Here is an 18,246-nt window from a genome sequence, read left to right as displayed (position 1 = left end):
TACTCTGATATCTCAATTGTATTATAGAACAAGAACATATATGTTAATAAATGATATTATATGATACAATGATGAGAATGTCTTTATTACTGTTCCTACTTATAGGTGAAGAAACAGGACCAGAGAAGGTCAACGGTATAGCTTATGAAAAATATTTCTTAATCTTTCATGGAAACCCTGTTGAAATAGTTTTCATTTGGCTTTCTAATGTCCCTCAGAAACTACCCATCAAAATAAATTCCTTTTAAAATTCAGTGGCAGATAAATGCCCAGATAATTAAAATTCTATGACCTGGATTTATTTTTCCCTTTTGTCTTGGCAATCAGAAGACTATTTAGTTCTCGATCTCACTAGTTACATATTTTGGTATTTTGCACTCTTCTAGGACCAGGGAAGACTATGAGAAGTGAAAGGCAGAGTTTGTGCTCTGCTGCAGCTGCAATTTTGTGGGACAGCAAAGTGACGGTGCAAGACCCACCCAGTGGATGCCACGTGGGACCTTCCTAGGCTGGTCAGCCTGGTTCATCTTAAGGCATCTGGACTGGGGCTTGTGATAACCCCTGGCCCTCATGCCCACTGTTTCCACAGACTTCCTGAAGTCCTGTAACCAGGACAGCAGCGTTCATATTCAGGATAGCAGTGTGATACATATTCACAAAAGTCCTCTGGCCTTTTGTGAATATGTATCAAACAGGAACCAAAGAGAAGAAAGCAAGACCCCAACACGACCCTGTTTGGTGGAGGGTCAGGAGCTCTACAGCCAATAAGAATTCCCTTCCACCAGCCTCCCAGGCAGCTTCTGGAATTGAGATCTACATGCTCGACATCTCACCAAGGCAAGCCATGCCAGGAAGAATGAAATTTGGGCCCGTGAGTGGGCTGCGGATCACCTGAGAGGCCAGAAGCTCCCGATTTCCTCTCAGCAGTCTCTGCTTGACTGGATATGACGGTTCTGAGATTTTGTTTGATTTCAGCCGAGCTGCATTTCCAGCACACCCAAGACCCGTGGCCTGCCTCTAGCGATGTTGTGAGCTCAGGACCCTCCCTCCAGATCACCTGCCTCCCCAGCTGGGTAATAGCCGTAGGAGAGGCCCAGACCCCCTGAGCTCCTGAAATGTGCTCCCGTCACCAGCTTTCTCACAGCAAAGCTGTTTCCTCCAGCAAGTGAAGCCTGCAGTTGATTTATGGCTCATTTTCAGGACACAATACTGTAATTTTGTGAAATGATAGTAGTATCGATTCCAGAAGATTTTCTCTCTGCTGAAACCCTGGGCTGAGGTGCTAAATGGAGCCTCGGCGTGAGGAACAGCATTTCACACTTCATCGATTTCATTGGTCAGATCCTCCTCTTTGATGTGAATGCCAAGGGCCCCCACCCAGCTTGGGTCTTTGTTGCCCCATTCACAGGTGCTGCCTTCTGCAGAGGGCACTGACTTGTTGTTACACAGGCAACTCAGCAATCATGCAGAGGGTCCAAACAGGGTCACAAGGAACAAATTCACTTTAGATGTTGGGAGAGGAATGGCTTTGAATCCTCATTCTAAGTACATTTACTGCCTTCTAGCTCTGATCTCAAGACAGGAAAGGAAATACTCCATTCAGGATTGAAAACAAAACAATGAGTGAATCATTAAATGAATGAGAGAGACAAAAGAATAAAGGGGAGAAGATAGGCAGGGAAGTAATGGAGGAATACAGAAAGGGAGGGAGGGAATGAGCAACAAAACTCTTAAGTCCAGAACATTTTCAAGGCAGCATGAGCCATGATTTTGAGCAAAATTGAATTATCTGTCAGTTCCAGCATTAGTTTGAGATTTTTGTGGTGGAGTTTGAGAAGGATGCTGCCTGTCAGAATCATGGGCTATCTTCCATGACTCTCAGCACTGACCAGAAATATTTTAAAACATAAGATGCCAGGCTGGGCTTCTCAGCTAAAAGGAGATTGGTGATTTTGTCAGGGGGGAACTACAGCAGTCTGGGAGATTATTAAAGGGTTATAAATTAAGTGTTCAGGCTAATAAGACTGGAAGAAGAAATTGTTAGGGGTGTCTTGATGGGAAAAATCTGCTTTCCATGTCCAGGTAGAAGGAAACAGCACCTTGATCCCATTAAATTATTCCCTCAATATATATTTACTGGTTATTTATTATGAGCAGAGACTGCTAGTTCTTCTGGAGCTTATAGACTAGAAGGGGAAGCAAATATTAAATGAATCAATTCAATTACACATGTAAATACCGTGTGCCCTAATTTTTCAAGGAAGAAAGCTTAAGTTTTACGGGAGAGAAGCAGGGGACCCTAATTAGTTGGGGGTGGGCCCAAGGCCAAAGAAATCTCCCCACATCCAAGGAATGAGGAGAGTTTAGTAGGTGCTACTGGGGAGGGCTGGTCCTTGTGTTTGTGAAGTCCCAGAGCTGGTTGTTTCAAGGGGTCACAACAAGGGTAGGAGTTGAGGGGAAGAAGGGAAGGACAAACTCGGCCAAGGGTAGGGGTGGAGACTGGAGGGCAGAATGAGCAGTAATGAGGAGTCTGAAGGTTGTCCTGAGTGTCATGGGATGGGACACCTTTGGTAGCTTTTAAACAGGGGATGTTATCCTTTGCTGTGCAAAAGCTTTTAAGCTTAATTAGGTCCCATTTGTTTATTTTTATTTTCATCACTCCAGGAGGTGGGTCAAAAAAGATATTGCTGTAATTTATGTCAGAGTTCTGCCTATGCTTGCTTCTGAGAGTTTTATAGTATCTAGTCTTACATTTAGGTCTCTAATCCATTTTAAGTTTATTTTTGTGTATGGTGTTAAATAATGTTCTAATTTCATTTTTTTTATGTGTAGCTGTCCAGTTTTTCCAGCACCATTTATTTAAGAGACTGTCTCTTCTCCATTGTATATTCTTGCCTATTTGTTGTAGATAGACTATAGGTGTGTGGATTTATTTCTGGGCTTTCTATTCTGTTCCATTGATCTATAAGTCTGTCTTTGTGCCAATACCATACTGTTTTGATTATGATAGCTTTATAGTATAGTCTGAAGTAAGGGAGCCTGATCCCTCCAGCTGTTTTTCTTTCTCAAAATTGCTTTGGCTATTTAGGATCTTTTGTGTTTCTGTATAAATTTTAAGATTTTTCTGTTCTAGACCTGCAAAAAATGCCACTGGTACTTTGAAAGAGATTGCACTGAATCTGCAGATTGCCTTGGGTCAACCCATAGAATGGGAGAAAATATTTGCAAACAATATGGCTGATAAGAGATTAAGCGCCAAAATATACAAACAGCTCATGCAGCTCAATATAAAAAAAATAACCTAATCGAAAATTGGCAGAAGATCTAAATAGACATTTCTCCAAAGAAGACATACAGATAGCCAAAAAGCACATGAAAATAGGCTTAACATGACTAATTATTAGAGAAATACAAATCAAAACTACAATGAAGGAGCTTCCCTCGTGGCTCAATGGTAAAGACTCTCTGCCAATGCAGGAGACATGGGTTCAATCCCTGGTAACTAAACCCGTGTACCACAACTATTGAGCCTGTCCTCTAGAGCCTGCGAGCTGCAACTACTGAGCTCATGCACCACAACTACATAAGCCTGCGGAGCCCATGCTCTGCAACAAGAGAACCCACCACAATGAGAAGTCAATGCACTGCAATGGAGAGTGGCCACTGCTTGTGGCAACTAGAAAAAAGCCCATATATCAATGAAGACCCAACAGAGACAAAAATAAATAAATAAAAATTTAAAAATAAAAACTACAATGAGGTGTACTACCTCACAACAGTCAGAATGGCCATCACCAAAAAGTCTACAAACAATAAATGCTGGAGAAAAGTGGACCTTATTGTACTATTGGTGGCAATATATACTGATACAGCTACTATGGAGAACAGTATGGAGGTTCCTGAAAAAACTAAAAATAGAGCTACCATATGATCCAGCAATCCTACCCCTGGGCATGTATCTGGAGAAAATTATGATTCAAAAAGATACATGCTTGGGAAAAGAAATGGCAGCCCACTCCAGTCTTCTTGCTTGGGAAATCCCATGGACAGAGGAGCCTGGCAGTCCATGGGGTCAGAAGAGTTGGACATGACTTGGCAGCTAAACAACAACAACAGATAAAGTTAAAAAAAAAAAAAAAAAAAGCAAAACCTCCTTGAATGTTAAGAGAAAAAAAAAGACAAGAGATGAAAAGTAGCATCCAAGGTTCAACATTTATGACCCTTTGCCAAAAAACAGAAGCAAAAAAAAAAAAAGATGGAGAAGAAATTATTTTTTAAAAAAAGGACAAAATATTGCCAAGATCTGAAGAGAGACATGAGCCTGTCTAACATGATGAATGAAGCAAGATTCATGCTCGAGACCATCATCATGAAGTTCAGAACACCACATTTATAGAGATCATAAAAAGATTCAGAGCGGAAGGGTGATAAACAAGGGAACGAGAATCCAATTGTCACAGGAACTATCATCAGTAATATTAGGTGTCAGAAGACAATCAAGTGATTTCAAGACTCTCTGAATTCTAGATTTGAATGAAGAATTCTACACTTGGCCAAATTAATGTGAAATTAAAATAAAAAATATCTTCAGACATTCAAAGATGTAAAATATTTACCTCCATGAACTATTTCTGAGGAAGTTACCTGAGGATGAATGTCCTTAAAACAAAAGGAATAAACAAAAAAGAGAAATATGTGGGATCCACCCAGGAATTGTCAATCCCCAGATTACCTCTTGCAGTCAGTCTACATTGGGGGAGAAGGTGGAAGGCTCTAGAAGAGATGCTTCAGGGGGAAAAGACATTGTGATGTCAATTTTGTAGAGAAGTTAATATAACTCTAGTGCACCACTTGGCTCCTGTAGTAAGCAACATGCACAAAATAGCATAATCATATTTGTTGTTTTCCAATTTTTAGAATCAAACCATAGTCAAGACAGACAAGATGATTATAAAATATGGTTAAAGACATATGAGATGATTACAGAATATGGTTACAGAATAAAATGAAAAATAAATCTAACAGTTTATAGCAAAATGTTGTCATAATGTCACAATAGCAAAACAAAAGTGCAAATGACCAAAATGTGTATCAACTAAATTAGAAAAGCAAAATGTGGTATATCCACACAATGAGGTATTATTAGGCAATAAAAAGGAATAACGTACATGCTTCCAAAGCATTTTGCAAAGTGAAAGAAGAAGCTAGTCACAAAAGACCACATATTGTATGATTTCATGTCCATGAAGTGTCCAGAACAGGTCAATTATGAAGACAGAAAGCAAGTTAGTGATGCATAAGGTTGTGCAGAAACAGGGAGGAATGGCTAATGGAAATGGGGTTTCTTTTGAGGGGTCATGAAAATGTTCTAAAGTTAAGATTATAGTGATAGTTGCACAACTGTAAATCTACAAAAAACCACTGAGTTGTACACTTTAAACATTATGTTGTACACTTTAAATGGGTAAACCCTACGGACTGTAAATTATATCTCAACCAAGCCTTTAAAAAAAAAAGTAAAAAGAAAGTTGGGAGGTGGACAAGGGGGATGAAAAGGAGAAGAGTTGAGATGGTAACACCCTTATTTAACATAACAGGAAGTTAAGAGTTGATGTTGAAACTGACAATAAGAACTGGAGGCTTAAATAAACAAATTATAAAAGTAAACAACAGAAGAATTAAAATATAATTTATCAAAAACTGGTAAGAAAAGAAGTGGGGGTAATATGAGTGAGTTAAGTCTATATAGGATGCACATATTATCTGAAGTTAGTAAAATAAAAGCCAGAGATACATGCATACTATTCAAAGTTTTGCATGTAACCTCAGTTATAACAAAAGGTAGCTGCCTCTGGGGAATGAAAATGGAATGGAGAGGAAGACTTTGATGTTTCATTAAAAGTCCTTTGTACTAAAAAAGAAAAATAAAGATGCACACCAATATTCATAGCAACACTATTTAGCCCCGGTAAAGACATAAAAGCAACCTAAGTGTCCATTGATAGATGTATGGATAATGAAGATGTGGTACATATACATAATGGAATACTGCTGCTGCTGCTGCTAAGTCGCTTCAGTTGTGTCCGACTCTGTGTGACCTCATAGATGGCAGCCCACCAGGCTCCCCCGTCCCTGGGATTCTCCAGGCAAGAACACTGGAGTGGGTTACCATTTCCTTCTCCAATGCATGAAAGTGAAAGTGAAAGTGAAGTCGCTCAGTCCTGTCTGACTAGTAGCGACCCCATGGACTGCAGCCTACCAGGCTCCTCTGTCCATGGAATTTTCCTACTCAGCCATAAAAAGTAATGAAATAGTGCCATTTGCAGCAGCATGGATGGACTTAGAGATTATCATACTAATTGAAGAAAGTTAGACAAAGACAGGAGAAGGCAATGGCACCCCACTCCAGTACTCTTGCCTGGAAAATCCCATAGCACAGGAATTCTACTCAGTAACCTAAATGGGAAAAAATCTGGGAAAAGAGTAGATATATGTATAACTGAATCCCTTTGCTGTACACCTGAAACTAACCCAACATACTCTAATATAAAATTTAAAAATAAATTAACAATATGGTACTATTTGATCTGTTTTTTAAAAAATAACTTTAAGTCCATAGAGTGCAAACTGGGTTGGAGAGAAGCTAGAGAAGTGGAGGAGCCGGTTGGAGGGTGACTTTGGTCATCCAGGCAAACTACAACGGTAGCTGTGCCCAAGGTGAGAAGGAACGACAGGGAGAGACTGGGGCCCTAGTTTGAAGCGTGTGGGCAGGACTTGGTGATGGGATGGCGCAGGAAGGGAAGGGCAAAAGAGAAGGCTCTGGGATCTCTAGTGGAGGTGTCATTTCCTGAAAGTGGGAAGACTGAAGGGCTGAGGAAGAGAAAAAAAGCTTCCTTCCCAACCCTGGAAGCCCACAAGTTCTCCTCTGTGCAGCCAAGAGGCACTCTTTCAAAGAAGAGCCTGCCCCATTTCCGCAGACTCAGTGATTGGCTTGCCTACCAGCTCCCTGGCTTGCACATCACCCTGCTAGAGTAGGTGGGCTGAGTGGCATTGAGGGGACAGCCCTGCCAGTGGCATTGAGGGGACAGCCCTGCCAGTGCCAGGGCTTCAAACCCTGCCACAAATCAACAAATGGAAGGAGAGGCTGGATGGGATTGAGCTTTGTAAAAATATATTCATATCCTCCGTGGTCACCCAAAGACATTTGGTACAATCATGAATCACTGCCAGGCTCATTATGGGGCCATGATTTTGATTATGTATTTACATAGCCTGCTTTTAAAAACTTGTACAACCACATCCTACTGACCAAACTGTAATTCAAAAAGATACATGCACACCCATTTTCATAGCAGCACTATTCACAATAGTCAAGACATGGAAGCAACCAAAATGTCTATTGACAGATGAATGGATAGGCTTCCCTGATGGCTCCTTGGGTAAAGAATCAGCCTGCAATGCAGGAGACAGAGGAGATGTGGGTTTGATCCGTGGGTCAGGAAGATCTTCTGGCAGAGGAAATGGCAACTCAATTGTGTATTCTTGCCTGAGAAATCCCAAGGACAGAGGATCCTGGTGTCAGACACAACTGAGTGACTGAGCAGCAGCAACATATATACAATGGAATATTACTCAGCCATTAAAAAGAATGAAACACTGTCATTTGCAGCAACATGCATGAAATCAGAGATTATCATACTACATGAACTAAGTCAGACAGAGAAAGACAAAGACCATACGATATCACTTTTATGTGGAATCTAAAATATAACAGAAATGAATTTATCTATGAAATAGAATTAGACTCCTGGAGGTAGAAAAACAGACTGGTGGTCGCCAAGGGAGAGGAGTTCTGCGGAATAGATGGAGTGGGAGGCTGGGGTTAGTAGATGTAACCTCATACATATAGAATAAATAAGCAACAAGGTTCTGCCATATAGCACAGGGAACTATTTTTGACATCCTATGATAAATCATAATGGAAAAAAGTAGACGGTTAAATAAAGGTTTTTATTTAATATAAAAAATAATTGGCGTGATCTCCTGGTTTCCTAATTATTTTCATTCTCACCAAAAAAAAAAAATCTTTTGTGACTCTCTAAAGAGGGGGAATGGAATGCAAAAGTAGGAAGTCAAGAAACACCTGGAGTAACAGGCAAATTTGGCCTTGGAATACGGAATGAAGCAGGGCAAAGACTAATAGAGTTTGCCAAGAAAATGCACTGGATATAGCAAACACCCTCTTCCAACAACACAAGAGAAGACTCTACACATGGACATCACCAGATGGTCAACACTGAAATCAGATTGATTGTATTCTTTGCAGCCAAAGATGGAGAAGTTCTATAGAGTCAGCAAAAACAAGACCGGGAGCTGACTGTGGCTCAGATCATGAACTCCTTATTACCAAATTCAGACTTAAATTGAAGAAAGTAGGGAAAACCACTAGACCATTCAGGTATGACCTAAATCAAATCCCTTATGATTATACACTGGAAGTGAGAAATAGATTTAAGGGCCTAGATCTGATAGACAGAGTGCCTGATGAACTATGGAATGAGGTTCGTGACACTGTACAGGAGACAGGGATCAAGACCATCCTCATGGAAAAGAAATGCAAAAAAGCAAAATGGCTGTCTGGGGAGGCCTTACATATAGCTGTGAAAAGAAGAGAAGCAAAAAGCAAAGGAGAAAAGGAAAGACATAAGCATCTGAATGCGAGTTCGAAAGAATAGCAAGAAGAGATAAGAAAGCCTTCCTCAGCAATCAATGCAAAGAAATAGAGGAAAACAAGAGAATGGGAAAGACTAGAGATCTCTTCAAGAAAATTAGAGATACCAAGGGAACATTTCATGCAAAGATGGGCTCAATAAAGGACAGAAATGGTATGGACCTAACAGAAGCAGAAGATATTAAGAAGAGGTGGCAAGAATACACAGGAGAACTGTACAAAAAGATCTTCATGACCCAGATAATCACGATGGCGTGATCACTGACCTAGAGCCAGACATCCTGGAATGGGAAGTCAAGTGGGCCTTAGAAAGCATCACTACAAGCAAAGCTAGTGGAGGTGATGGAATTCCAGTTGAGCTATTTCAAATCCTGAAAGATGATGCTGTGAAAGTGCTGCACTCAATATGCCAGCAAATTTGGAAAACTCAGCAGTGGCCACAGGACTGGAAAAGGTCAGCTTTCATTCCAATCCCAAAGAAAGGCAATGCCAAAGAATGCTCAAACTACTGCACAATTGCACTCATCTCACACGCTAGTAAAGTAATGCTCAAAATTCTCCAAGCCAGGCTTCAGCAATACATGAACCATGAACTTCCTGATGTTCAAGCTGGTTTTAGAAAAGGCAAAGGAACCAGAGATCAAATTGCCAACATCCACTGGATCATGGAAAAAGCAAGAGAGTTCCAGAAAAACATCTATTTCTGCTTTATTGACTATGCCAAAGCCTTTGACTGTGTGGATCACAATCAACTGTGGAAAATTCTGAAAGAGATGGGAATACCAGACCACCTGACCTGCCTCTTGAGAAATCTGTATGCAGGTCAGGAAGCAACAGTTAGAACTGAACATGGAACAACAGACTGGTTCCAAATAGGAAAAGGAGTTCGTCAAGGCTGTATATTGTTACCCTGCTTATTTAACTTATATGCAGAGTACATCATGAGAAATGCTGGACTGGATGAAGCACAAACTGGAATCAAGATTGCTGGGAGAAATATCAATAACCTCAGATATGCAGATGATACCACCCTTATGGCAGAAAGTGAAGAGGAACTCAAAAGCCTCTTGATGAAAGTGAAAGTGGAGAGTGAAAAAGTTGGCTTAAAGCTCAACATTCAGAAAATGAAGATCATGGCATCCGGTCCATCACTTCATGGGAAATAGATGGGGAAACAGTGGAAACAGTGTCAGACTTTATTTTTGGGGGCTCCAAAATCACTGCAGATGGTGACTGCAGCCATGAAATTAAAAGACGCTTACTCCTTGGAAGGAAAGTTATGACCAACCTAGATAGCATATTCAAAAGCAGAGACGTTACTTTGTCAACAAAGGTCTGTCTAGTCAAGGCTATGGTTTTTCCTGTGGTCATGTATGGATGTGAGAGTTGGACTGTGAAGAAGGCTGAACGCCGAAGAATTGATGCTTTTGAACTGTGGTGGTGGAGAAGACTCTTGAGAGTCCCTTGGACTGCAAGGAGATCCAACCAGTCCATTCTGAAAGAAATCAGTCCTGGGATTTCTTTGGAGGGAATGATGCTGAAGCTGAAACCCAGTACTTTGGCCACCTCATGCGAAGAGTTGACTCATTGGAAAAGACTCTGATGCTGGGAGGGATTGGGGGCAGGAGGAGAAGGGGATGACAGAGGATGAGATGGCTGGATGGCATCACTGACTCGATGGATGTGAGTCTGAGTGAACTCCTGGAGTTGGTGATGGACAGGGAGGCCTGGCGTGCTGCGATTCATGGGGTTGCAAAGAGTTGGACACGACTGAGTGACTGAACTGAAAAGAGGGGGAAATGGTAAGAATATGGATTGGGGTTTAAAAACTATTTTAATCAATAGTTTAATAAAGAGTCATGTCAGGCTCTTTTGAGATCCCATGGACTGTAGCCCACCAGGCTCCTCTGTCCATGGAATTTCCCAAACAAGAATACTGAAGTGGGTTGCCATTTCCTTCTCCAGGGAATCTTCCTAACCCAGGGATAGAGCCTGAGTCTCCTACTTGGCAGGCAGATTCTTTACCACTGAGCCACCAGGAAAGCCTTTTAATAAATAGACATTTTTAAATAGGATCTGTTTAAGCAGATACTGGTTCCCCTGAGCTGATGCCACCAATCTAAATACAGCAAAGTGCTGGGAGCCTAGAGGAGAGATGTGGAGAAATGGGGGTCTCCACAAAGGGGAACATTGCAGAGTTAGCTTATGTTTGGCATCAATCTGGCATGACCTTTAGCCTCAAATACAATATACCTTATATTCTCGGTTTTGATTAGATTTTTAAGATAAAGCCCATTTATTTCAAAAGTCGAGAGAGGCACATCGTAGAAAATGTATCCAATACTAACAAAGCATAAGAAAAAAGAAAGAGGAAGGAAGGCAGAAAGGATGGCAGGGAAGAAGGGAGGAAGGGAGAGAGGGAGAAACTAAGGAAAACAGAGAAAAAAGAAAAAGAAAATTAAACTCAACCAAAATCCTATCCCCTGGAGAAAACCACTAATAACACTGTAGTATACATCTGTCAGTTAATTCCTCAAATTGCTTCTGATCTCACACACCCAAGTGTTTTCCCATTAGTTCTTGTTCTTTCAGTTCAATAAAATCCTCCTCCCCTTCCCTCTGATCTAAGGGCTTCACTTGCATTCTGGTTTTACAGCCTTGCAAATGGCCCTGAGCTCACAACTGCCTCACCAATTTTTCTTTAACATATATCTATATACATATATACATGGATGGATACAAAATCTTTGACTCACATCAAACTCAGCCTTGGTCCAAAAATTTCTCTATAGAGTGGGAAGGGAAACTAAGTGACCACTAAGTTGTTGATTGTTGGAGAAGGAAATGGCAACCCACTCCATTCTTGCCTGGAGAATCCCACTGACAGAGGAGCCTAGTGGGCTATGGACCATGAGATCGCAAGAGTCAGACATGACTTAGTGACTAAATCACCATCAAGTTGTTGGTTGTTTTTCCACTGGAATTCCAAAACAAAGAACTCCCCAAATCTTGTTAATATTATACCCCTGAGATCCATCATAGGCTTCCCTTGTGGCTCATTGGTTAAGAATCCTGTGCCAGTACAGGAGATGCAAGAGACCTGGGTGGGAAGATCCCCTGGAGAAGGCAATGACGGCCCACTCCAGTATTACTGCCTTGGAAATCCCATGGACAGAGGAGCCTGGCAGGCTGCAGTCCATGGGGTCGCAAGAGTTGGCCATGATTTAGTGACTAAACAAAAATGACAAAGATCTATCGCAATGCCAGGCACATCAGTTCAGTTCAGTTCAGTCACTCAGTCGTGTCCGACTCTTTGCGACCCCATGAACCGCAGCACGCCAGGCCTCCCTGTCCATCACCAACTCCCGGAGTTCACTCAGACTCACGTCCATCGAGTCAGTGATGCCATCCAGCCATCTCATCCTCTGGCGTCCCCTTCTCCTCCTGCCCCCAATCCCTCCCAGCATCAGAGTTTTTTCCAATGAGTCAACTCTTCCCATGAGGTGGCCAAAGTATTGGAGTTTCAGCTTCAGCATCAGTCCTTCCAATGAACACCTGAGACTGATCACCTTTAGGATGGACTGGTTGGACCTCCTTGCAGTCCAAGGGACTCTCAAGAGTCTTCTCCAACACCACAGTTCAAAAGCATCAATTCTTTGGCACTCAGCCTTCTTTATAGTTCAACTCTCACATCCATACATGACCACTGGAAAAACCATAGCCTTGACTAGACAGACCTTTGTTGGCAAAGTAATGTCTCTGCTTTTCAATATGCTATCTAGGCACATAGTAGATGCTTAATAAACATTTGTGGAGTTGAATTCCAAAATCCTGAGTTCATTACTACGTCATTCTCAAGGGCAGACTGAGGATATTTATTTAGTCCAGGCAACTGGACTTTGAGAACACATGAGTCAGGCTAGAGTGATTAACAACAACAAAAAACAGAAAATAAAAGAGGGTCCCATACTGTCTGCTGGACTGTCAAGAAAGCCATTATATTCCCTGATGGAAAATCTAAAAATCTCTGGTCTCAAGATGGCAGAAGACCTTCCAAGGCCTGATGCAGAAATACAGTGGAGATGTTCTCCCCCAAGGGTGCTGGGGGCATCCATGCCTGAGCCCTCATGGAATCTGGGGCAGCAGCTGGGAATTGGAGGGAGATTCTTACACCTCTCTCCCACTCTTTTCTAGAAATGTGAGCTGAGTTAGGCCTCATTCTTATAACAAGGACTGGTCTAGCACATTTCTCATCGTTTGTGTCTTTCTCCTTACTCTCCTCCAATCTGCAATGGACTTTACATCTTTGGTTCGGACTTTTAGACTCTATCATTTGTTCTGAGTTTCATGGGTCTATTTGCATTTGGGTCAATTGTCATGAACTTATAAGTACTTCTTAATGTATTGGCTGCCAAGATGAGCCATGAAGGAACCAGCTTCTAGTTACTAGTATTTCCGGCCATACGACATTTTTTATAAGTGATTTAGGGAAATTCGATCCCTAGAGCTCACTCTTTTCAATATCAGTTTCTTCCAAATTACTGCTGTGATCACACACCCAGGTATTTTCATAGGCAAGAGGATGCTCCTTGGGTGGCTTCCTCAATGACCCCCACACAGCCAGCACCTGCCAGTTTTTCTTGGAACACTGCCCTCAGGCTTCTGGAGCCTCACTGTCTGTGTGCAATGGAGAAACGGAGGTCCCTGGATATTTGTCTTATCCCAGAGTCAGCCCTTAGCCAATGGCCCATGAGTATGGGAGTAGAGAGCCTACAGCTCCTTTGCCCGCAGTTGGCAAGACCTGCTCTGAAGCAGAGTCTCCTGCAGGATAAGGCAAAGCTACCCTTGCCAGGACTCTGCTTGTTCCAGCACCTTTACCTGGGCCCCTTCCCTTCTCCATCCTGCTTCCTTACTCTCCCGTCAAAATTTCCTGGGAACACTTCCTATAAATCCCTTGTGCAGAAATCCCCATTTCAAGGTGAGCTTCTGAGAATCCCAGGCTAATACATCCAGCAGCATGGGATACCTGAAGTCTCAGTGGTGGCTCACAAGCTAGATTCAGTCACGTGCATGTTTTTTTTGTTTTTTTTTTTTAACATTTATCATGATGGTATTTGCTTTTATTGGCCACAAAGAATGTGGGATCCTAGTTCCCTGACCAAAGATTGAACCCAAGCCCCCTTGCAGTGGAAGCACAGAGTCTTAACCACTGGACTACCAAGGAAGTCCCCACATGCATGTTTTATTGGCCACTGGGGGCTAGCTGGTCTACTTAACTCAGTAGGCATCAATTTTATTTAAATTATTTGTTAATATATGGGAAGTTGGGGAAAAGGCATCAAAACATGAAGGACAGATTTGAGAGGTTACATGAGGAAAACCAGCAAGTTTTCTTACCTCAAAACCCAACAGAAATCCTCAGGCATGGTGAGCAGGACAGAGGCAGAGGGAGAGGGACTTCCCAACCCAGGGATCTAACCCACGTCTCCTGTTTAACAGGTGGATTCTTTATCCCTGAGTCACCCAGGAAGCTCAAAGATACAAGTTCAATCATTTCCACATTTTGGCTATTGCAAAGAATACTGGTATGAACATTCATGTCTCACTTGTGTAGAAGTTTTCATTTCTCTAGGGTATATAACTTAGGAGTGGAATTGTTAGGCCATATGGTAACCCCGTGTTTAACACTCTGAGGAACTGACAACCTGTTTTTCAAAGCAGCTGCACCATTTTACCTTGCCAGGGTATGAGTTCCAATTTCTTCATAGCCTCAACAATACTTGTTATTAACTATCTTTTTTATTACAGCCATCCTGGGGGTCATGAAGTGGTATCTCACTGAAGTTTTGATTTACATTTCTGTCATGACTAATAATGTTGAGCATCTTTTCATATGCTTTTTGTTCATTTCTGTATCTTCTTTGGAGAAAAATCTCTGCCCATTTTTAAATTGGGTTGTCTTTTTGTTGTTGAGTTGCAGGAGTTTTTTTTTAATATTCATTACACAGGTCTCTTATCAGGTACATGATTTGCAAATATTCTCTCCCATTCTGTAGGCTTGTCTTTTCACTCTGTGTGTGCGTGTGGCTGTGCTTCAGTGTGGGGTCCTTGGTTCCCTAAAAAGTGATAGTCACTCAGTTGTGTCCGACTCTTTGCAACCCCATGGACTGTAGCCCACAAGGCTCTTCCTTCCATGGAGATCTCCAGGCAAAAATACTGGAATGGTAGCCATTCCTTTCTCCAGGGTATCTTTCCGACCTAGGGATCAAACCCAGTTCTCCTGCATTGCAGGCAGATTCTTTACCATGAACCACCTGGGAAACCCTGACTGGGGATAAAATCCTCGCCCCCTGCAATGGAAGCTGAGTCTGAACCACTGCACCACCAAGCAGGTCCTTCTTTTCACTTTCTTAATGGTGTCCTTGGAAGCACAAAATTTTTAATTTTGATGAAGTCCAATTTCCCTTTTTTTTGGTCACTTACATGGTTTAGTGTCATGTCTAAGAAATCATTGCATAATCCAAGGTCATGAAGATTGCCTATTTTTTCTAAAAGGTTTATAGTTTTGCTCTTTTATGTAGCCTTATGATCTATTTTAAGTTAAATTTTATAAATGGGATAAGATAGAGGCTCAAATTAATTCTTTGGCATGTGGATATTCAGTGGTCCCAGCGCCATTTGTTGAAAACACGATCCTTTTTCGGTTGAACTGCCTTACGTTTTGGCCTCACTGAGGCCAGGTAGGGAGAGGGACTCAGTTTACCACTGGGTAGAACTGGTTGAGGGAGGGAAGAGAGAGACTGAAGGGTGAAAAAAGCGAAAGTGTTAGTCACTCAGTGTCCGACTCTTTGTGACTCCATGGACCAAAGCCCGCCAAGCTCCTCTGTCCATGGGATTCTCCAGGCAAGAATACTGGAGTGGGTAGCCTAACCCTTCTCCAGGGGATCTCCCCAGTCCAGGGATTGAACCCAGGTCTCCCTCATTGCAGGCAGGTTCTTTAGTCTGAGCCACAAGGAAAGACTGAAGAGTAGGTATGTGGTAAATCAATTGACCATAAATGCAAGGACTTATTTCTCAATTCTCAATTCGATCCTGTTGATCTGCATGTCTATCTTCTGTCAGTGTTACATTGTCTGGATGACTGCAACAATGCAGGATGTTTTGAAACTGAGAACTTTGTTCTTTTTCAAGGTTGCATTGGCTATTTTGAGTCCTATGTATTTCCACGTGAATTTTAAGATCGGCTTGTCAATTTCTGCAAATAAAACACCATGAATTTTGATGAGGACTGTATTGAGTCTACATATCCACTAGGCCATTATTACCAGCCTTATTAAGTCTTTTGATCCATAACACGAGATCTTATCATCCATAGCATTTTTTCTTTCATTATTTGCAAGTGTTTTGCAGTTTTTTTTACTGTACGAGTCTTGTACTTCTGTTGTTAAATTTATTCCCAAGTATTTATTCTTGTTAATACTCATGTAAATTAGCCTACCAGGCTCCTCTGTCCATGGGATTTTCCAGGCAAGAGTACTGGAGTGGGTTGCCATTGCCTTCTCTGTAATTGTTATTAATTTTGTTTTTGGATTGTTCATTGCCAGTCCATTAGAAACACAATTGTTATATATTGTTTTTGTATCTTGAAACCTTGTTGAACTCATGTTCTAGTACTTTTTTTTAATTCTCTAGGATTTTCTACGTATAAGATCATAACATCTGCAAATAGAGACAACTTTACTTCTTCCTTTCACTCTGAATGTCTTTTAATTATTTTGCTTGCCTAACTGCCTTGTCTAGAATCTCCATATAGTATCAAATAGAAGTGGTGAGAACAGACATCTTGTCTTGTTCCTGATCTTAGGGTGAAAGCTTTCCATCTTTCACCTTTAAATATCTGTGGGCACCAGACAAACTTAACCAAAAGGGTTTAGTTTCTCACCTTTCTGTCTAGTTAGAAGAGACTCCCGGGATTTCCCTGGTAGTCCACCTTGCAATGCAGGGGACACAGGTTAGATCCGTGGTTAGGGCACTAGATCCTACATGCTGTGGGGGAACTAAGCCGAAATAAAAGATCTACAGAAAGCAGTGAAGATCCCGCATGGCACAGCTAGGACCCGATGCAGCCAAAATAAGGAAATTAATATGTTTTTAAAAAAACAGACTCTTCACAGTTAAAGATATAGTCACCTAAATTTTTCTCTAGGATTTTTATAATTTTATTTCACTTAGTATTCTTTACTTCTATAATCCCCTTTTAGCTCTTCTTCTTTTTTAAATAACTTTTTCCTTTCCTGAGATTTTTAAATTTGCTTCACGAGAATGTTTCAATACTTGCTGATGTATTTTCATGATGGCTGCTTTAACCTCTTTATTGGATAATTTCAACATCTGAACATCTGATTTATCTGTGTGTGGACTGCAAGGAGATCCAACCAGTCCATCCTAAAGGAAATCAGTCCTGAATATTCATTGGAAGGACTGATGTTGAAGCTGAAACTCCAATACTTTGGCCACCTGATGCAAAGAGCTGACTCATTAGAAAAGACCCTGATGGAAAGTTTGAAGCGGGGAGGAGAAGAGGATGACTGTGGATGAGATGGTTGGATGGCATCACCAACTTAATGGGCATGAGTCTGAGTAAACTCCGGGAGTTGGTGATGGACAGGGAGGCCTGGCATGCTGCAGTCCTTGGGATCGCAGAGTTGGACACGACTGAGTGACTGAACTGAAATGTCTTTTCTTATTCAAGCTGTCAATTTCCTGGTTCTTGATGTGATGAGTTTATTGTGTTCTAGACATTCTGGATATTATATCATGAGGCTCTGGATTGTATTTGATCTTGTTTTTCAGCAGGCAGACCTGATTTGGAGGTGTGGCATGTATATGTCCCCTCTGGGCTCCAGGGACACGACCCCAGCCAAAGAACACTGATTCTTACTGCCTCATTGCAGACAGATGTAGTAGAGGTTCAGCTGCCTCCTGGCCCCATGGAGGGCTTCCTAGTTAGAAAGGGGGGACTGACCAGCACCACCTCTTTCGCCTCCAATGAATGTGCAACTTCAGTTCCCCACTGAGCCCTGCGGGGGGAATTGGTGGGTGGGGGGAGAGGGTGGGGGGGGAGAGGGTTGGGGTTTGGCAGGCAGAGTGCCAACAATTCCCACCTCCCACTCTGTTCACTCCATTTCATAATGCCAGGTGGGTGTGGTAGTCCAGCCCTCCTTTGGGCCTGCGGACACCCAGAGCAGAGGGTGAAGGGTGGAGGGACAAGCCTGCCACCACCTTGTGAAGCCTTGTACTGCGGGGTGGGGCTACAGGATCAGGTACCCAGGATGGCCCTGATATTGCCAAGGCAGAGGACTGGAGCACTGCCTCCCTCTACTGGTGGGGGATGGAAGATCAGCTCCCTACCGGCTCCCAGCAGTGCTATCCCTGCAAGGGAAATAACATGTTGAGAACTCCTGCTTCCACACGGTGGAAGTGGGAAGGAAAATTACTTCCCTGTTGGCCCCTGT

The sequence above is a fragment of the Bubalus bubalis genome, chromosome 21, assembly GCF_019923935.1.
Source record: "Bubalus bubalis isolate 160015118507 breed Murrah chromosome 21, NDDB_SH_1, whole genome shotgun sequence".
Taxonomy (NCBI): Eukaryota; Metazoa; Chordata; class Mammalia; order Artiodactyla; family Bovidae; genus Bubalus; species Bubalus bubalis.
This window is presented reverse-complemented; position numbering follows the sequence as displayed.